General features: G+C 41.9%; 1 long non-coding RNA gene across 1 annotated transcript; it reads left to right on the plus strand.

The window, feature by feature from the left end:
• The first annotated feature begins 577 nt into the window (after positions 1-577).
• LOC114901302 lies at positions 578-4,856 on the plus strand. Its single transcript, XR_003795104.1, has 3 exons — positions 578-652; positions 1,599-1,715; positions 3,754-4,856. It is a non-coding gene; the product is annotated as an uncharacterized LOC114901302 (long non-coding RNA).
• The last annotated feature ends 1,465 nt before the right edge of the window (positions 4,857-6,321 follow it).

A 6,321-nucleotide genomic window follows, 5' to 3' on the forward strand; every position in this document is an offset into this window, starting at 1 on the left:
TCTACAACCAAGGCCAGGCAAACCAGTGAGTCCAGTTCTGGTTTGAGTTTAACCGTTACTGACTTGATTTCTTTCTTCTTAGCCATGGCCAAGAGTGTCTTGGCAAAGTTTACCAGACTTGAGTTGGGGGAAGAAAACAAGAGTAATGTGTGATCAAAACCTTTTCTAAACCATTTAGCACCTCATGTCCCTTCATAATACAGCAGACCTCAGAAACTGGTCCTGCTTCCAGCTCATGAATTATGAGAGGAGAAATCGAGTTGACGGCTGCTGTCATGCGGATTGGGAACCGGCCCCATTGTCAGGGCAGTAGCCTTGATTAAGGGAGCTTTTGAATGATGATAGCAGCCTAATATTTCTTAGCTGTGTTCACATAATTGTAACATGGCCCTATTAGTTTTGTAGTAGTCTTATCCCCATATTACAGATGAAGGAATATGGATTTTTCTATGGTCATAGAACTGGTAAGGGGCAAAGCTAGGCATTGAACCATGGTGATGTGCCTACATTTTTACCAGGATTTCATACTGTTCCTTCTCCTTGGATTACCTTTCCAGGTTATGGTTTTTCTATTCAAGTTTAAAGCAATGACTGTGCATCAGAGAAAGCCTGGTAGGACATAGCCATCTTCAACTCGAGGTGTGGAGGTTGGGTGAGTTCTGTCATTAATTCAACAAGTACTTGCCAAGTGTCTTGCTAAAGCCTGGCACCAAGCTTCGTCCTCATGGCCATGGTCTTGTGGGGACACGGGCTCTCAGCAAATTGTTATAACTGGGTGCTATAGAAAGGAATTGACCAGGTACCAAGTTAGGTCATAATGAGGCCCCAGTCCTAAAGACCAACTGGAATCTGAAGGATGAGTAGGAATTACTCCTATGATGAGCCCGAGGAAGAGTGTTTTAGGTGGAGAAGAGGCATATCCAAAGCCTGGAGGCCAACTAAAGGCATTTAGCTGAGGTTCTTTGGTTCTCCAGAAGTCACAGAGGGGATGTGGGGCGGGGGGGAACAAAGCTCACAGTTACTGAGGCACATGTGAGGAACATGTAGGTACACCTAGGCATGGAATCTTTGGGGGCCACCCCTGCCAACCTCCTGCCCAGCCACCTCCATGGAGATGTAAGGAAGCATGGAGGCTTATTTCTGAGTTTCGGTTGCTCCAGGGAGTTGTGTAGGTGGGGAAGAGGCCAGTGGAGTCCAAACCACCGTGAACCAGCACAGGATCATCAGTAGAGTGGAGGTCCGATTGAGGTCTAATATAAAAGTAAAATAAAGCCATCCATCTCACCATTTAGGCAAGGAAGCCCAGTCCTCCAGTGAACTGTGATCATGTGGTTTTTCTTTCAAATATTTTTCAGAGTTTGTTATTCACTAATATTTAAAATCTTGGGAAAGAAAGCGCTATAGGCTGGGTCAGGGCTATGCATCATAAATAGATAGGAGTGATCCTAATACGTTTTGTTTCTGGGGGCTTTAGGATACCCAAGACTCTTGCTGTCACAAGTGGAGTTTCCTTTTTGGAGTGATGGTATCATCTCTGTGAATATCATTGATCCTGGTTACACACTAAGCTTTTATTCATTGATGAATGCTCTGTGCAGGTTTGTTCTCACTGGAGCGAGACCACTAGAGGCACTAGGACAGTTATGTAGCAGGCGAGGAAGGAGAATCACTCATTCCAACATCCCTCAAATATTTGAGCGCCTACAGCATCCCAGGTACAGTACCAGGCACTGAAAAAATACACCGTTTGCTGGAGGTCACTGGGGCACATGGTTTCATGGGGGGGAGAGGCTGGGGAAAGAGGAAGAGATTAAAAAGGGACCCAAGAGAGGGCTGGAGACAAAGCTCACCTGCTTTCCAGGTGTACACAATGAGCAACGGGGCCATGAGCCCAGGCACCGGGGAAGAAGCGCTGACATAAGTAAGATAATAAATGTTCTGAGATTTCATCACCATTGAAGAGTCCTAACGGATTACTGCCAGGACTTAGTTCTCTCTCTAATTCGTATTTCTTCTCTGCTCTGGGATCATTTGGTTCTTGAACCTGTAGAATTACTGGTTGATTCCTTTCTGGTCAGATTCTTCGTAGCTACACACAGACTCCTCTTGTAATGAAAACCAGGTTTCCTGTTACAGCTTGCTTTACGTTCAGGTAACACGTTGCCATCTGGAATGAGCAAGTGTCGAGTTTGAGTCATATTTTCCACCCTGATGCTAAGCCCCTGTGCTTCCTACGTCTGGTGCTGAAGGGGAGACTGGGAAATAAAAAGCTGCAGTTAGGTCAGAAAATTTATTTCCCACCAAAGGGTTAATTGGCTTCTGGAAGGAACAAAGACACAGAGCTACTGTGGCTGCTTCCCAAGCACCAGAGTTAGTATAACACCTTCTAAGCCTCCCCAGAGAGGCTGGCCTCAGTCCATGGAGCGTGGATCCATCTCCCCATCGGGCACAGAACTGGAGGGAGGCTTGAAGAAGTCATCTGATTTTCAGTATCTCTGAGAACCTCATTTTGAGTTGCCTTCAGAGACTCATAGAAGACGTTTAGGTCCCTGACTGAAAAGGGCAAATTGGGAAGAAAACCATTACTGGAATTATCTTCCCCAGGGAGCAGTCCATGTAAACAGGAGCAAGTGTTTGGGGGAAAAGTCCATGTGAAAACTATATGGGCACGTATAGTAACACAGTAACCAGATTTTTTTGTGTTATTGAAGAGATTGAATCAACTTTTAAAATAGTTATTGGCACTAATTTGTTTGCAATCATTTTCCCTCTGCTCCAAAAGCAAGGATGAAGGAAAGACACACGTGCGTGCACACACACACACATATACACATACACACACACACACATACACACATATACACACACACATATACACACATACACACACACACATGAAGGACAGGATCTGGGGGGAGAGTTATTTCAAAGGTCTGATAACACTTTAAACTTATCGCTTAGGAAGAAGACAAGATTACTTTTTATGGAGGAAAATACCTTAAGGTAGTAAAAAACAGTAAGGCCACTTGGGCATAGCTTAGATAAGAAAGAAAATCACAGGAATTTGGTAACTGCAGCAGGAGAAGTTTCTTGAAGAGGGGATAAGCTGGGGAGACAGGAAGGACGGGCCAGGAGGCAACTCCCTGTGGTGCTAAATGACCCTAGGGGTTTTCCTGTATGATGATGCCTAGAACTGAATTTGGAGTTCTTTCTTTTCTGGTGCTGTAGTTATTCTCAGCTACTCCAAACCTTTACAATTCAGTACTCTGGTGTTGAACTTTGTGAGGAATGAAGGAAGAAGAGACTAGGAACAGCAGGAAGAGGTCATCAGATCCAGAAGCCCAGAGGGAGGGAATGAGCATGCTGCAATGAAGGTTTGGAAATGGGACACAGCTCATTTCCCCGAGATGTATTTGAAAGTGACACCAGAAAGCGGGGGTGCAGCTGGAGGAGGGGAAGAGGAACATTGGGGTTACTCCTATACTCAGGTGTCTTATCTTAAATCCCAAGAATATTTTCAGTAGCTACCACCTTGCTCTGTCACCACCACCACCCCCCCCCCGCCCCCATGCTTCTGCTGCGGAAAGGTAAACAAACTCCTTCCTAGAGCTCCAGAGATGTTGCTTTAGTGTGAAAAGTCTGAATGCTTGTGTGGCTGCTAAGAGGAGTTTGACCCCTAGGGGGTGATCACACCATATGGTAAAGGGGAGGGCAAACCAAAGATAAGAAAACAGTCCTACGTTCCGATTTCAGCTCCAGCTGCTGGGTAATGACACACATGCACCCCTGTGAGTACAAGACATCTGTCTAGTTACAGCCCCAGGATTGAAAGACAGATTCTTCCTGGACTTGGAGTTTGGTGGCTTCCCAATGCAAGAGGTTGAGAGCAGGTGAGCCAGCCCCTCCTGTCACTCACGGGAGCTTGGGAGTGAGGATGGGGCAGGACGGGACTCCTTCTATTTCTGCGACAGTGACCCCAGTCCCTGAGGAGACAGCCTTCTCTGCAAACACTGTGACTAAGTTCGGCAGACCTCGTCTGTGGGAGGGAACGTGGACCACCCCAGGGGGACATGGAGACTGGAAAGTAGGAATTGGAGGCAATAAAATAATACAAGTTCACCTAAATATGACTGAGTGACTCTCAGTAGAGGTGGGCTCCAGCTTTGGCACAGTTCTCCAAGGTCACTCCTGGGATTGGAAGGCCCAGAGTTCAGAATAGGTCCACCTCGTTTCCACATGACAATTTCTCCTCTGGCCCCTGTCTCGTTGCATGAAACTGGATGGTGAAGGTGGCTTCTCTCTTCTGCTTAGTTGCCGGCAGATTGTGTGAACGTGGGAGCTCTCTTCCCAGCCCCAGCAGGCGGCAGGAAGTCCCCAACATCCCCCAGAGGAAGATGGGGACCAGTGCATGACAGACTGGTGGACTGGGAAATACTTATTAGTCTGTTCTTTAAAAAAAAAAAACCCTACTTTTAAAATGTGTACTTTTCAATGAATTTTGGTAAAATTTTACACACATATAACAACCATCACAATCAAATATAGAACATTTCCATCACCCCAGCAAGCACCCTGTGCTCCATCCCAGTTTCCCCTAACTCTGCTTTCTGTCGCTATGGATTGTTTTGTTGTTCCACATAAATGAAATCAACTAGCATTCACTATTATGTCCCTTCTTTCACTCAGTGTGTTTTTGAGATTCATGTGTGTGTGTGTTAGTGTGTGTATCATTCCTTTTAATTTCTAGCTAGTATTCCATTGTATGGATGTGCCACAATTTATCTGTTTGTATGTTGGTGGACATTAGATCGCTTCTAGTTTTTGACTATTGTGAATAAAGCTGCTGTGAACATTCATGTGCACGTCTCTGTGTAGTCTAATGTTTTCATTTCTCTTGGGTAAATAATACGTATGGGATTTCTGGCTATATGGAAACTGTATGTTCAACTTTATGAGAACCATCAAATAGTTTTCCAATCGCTATTACTAATTTGCATTTTGACCAACAATGTATGAGAGTTCCAGTTGCTCCACATCTTTGTCAACACTTAGTATTGTCAGTCTCTTTTATTTGGCCATTCTAGGGGGTGTGAAGTGGTATGGAATTGTGGTGACTGATGTTGAGCAACTCATCATGTACTTATTAGTCTTTTGAATATATATTCTTTTGTGTAATGCCTGTTCAAATATTTTTCTCACTTTTTATTATGTTGTTTGTTGTCTTATTAAGTTGTAATAGTTTTTAAAAATATATTTTGAGTTGGCTTTCATTTTCTTAACAGCAGAAGCTCTTAATTTTGATGAAATCCAATTTATCATTATTTAATGGTTTGTGCCTTTTGTATCCTATCTAAGAAATATTTGACCATCCTGAGATGATGCAGATTTTCTCTATATTTTCCTCCAGCAGTTTCATTGTTTTAGATCTTATGTTTAAGTTTGTGATCTATTTAGAGTTAAATTTTGTGTATGACATGAAGGAAGAATTGAGATTCTTTTTTTAATGAATAGCTAATAGTTCCCACATCATTTCTTGAAGAACTATCATTTTCCAATTAGTTAATTGGCACCTTTTCTGAAAATCAATCAATCATGTATGTATGCATCTACTTTACAACTCTTGATTTTGTTCCATTGGTCTAGAATATCTATTCCTTCACTAATTATATAGTGAGTCTTGAAATCAGGTAGTGTAAGTCCTTCAACTTTGTACTTTTTTCCCAAATTGTTTTGGCTGTTCCCTATCTTTTGCATAATCATTTAAATTTTAAAATTAACTTGTTAATTTCTACAAATAATCTACTATAATTTTGATTGGAATTATGTTAAGTGTATAGATCAATTTGGGAAGACTCTACATCTTAACAATGTTGAATCTTCCAATCCATGACATGGTATGAGTCTCCATATACCTAGATCTTTTTGAATTTCTCTTGATAATACTTTGTGCAACTTTTCTGCTAAATTTATGCCTAAGTATTTCATGTTTCTTGATATTACTGTTAAGTGGTATTTTTATTTCAAATTCTGCTTGTTTATTGCTTAGTACATAAAAATAAAAATTTTTATTTATTTTATTTTTAAAAATTATTTGTGTATGTCACTTTACTAAACTCACTAATTAGTTCTATTAGCTTTTTTCTGGATTCCTTAGAATTTTCTATATTCATGATAATGTGTCTTCAGATAAAGTAAGTTTTGCTTCTGCTCTAGTGTGTGTATCTTTTACCCCTTTTTCTTGCTTTATTGCACTAACTAGGATCTCCAGTTCAATATGGGATAGAAGTTGGAAAAGTGGGCATCCTTACTTTATTCCTGATC

This window comes from Monodon monoceros, unplaced genomic scaffold, assembly GCF_005190385.1.
Source record: "Monodon monoceros isolate NGI ecotype Baffin Bay Population unplaced genomic scaffold, NGI_Narwhal_1 Super_Scaffold_2, whole genome shotgun sequence".
NCBI lineage: Eukaryota > Metazoa > Chordata > Mammalia > Artiodactyla > Monodontidae > Monodon > Monodon monoceros.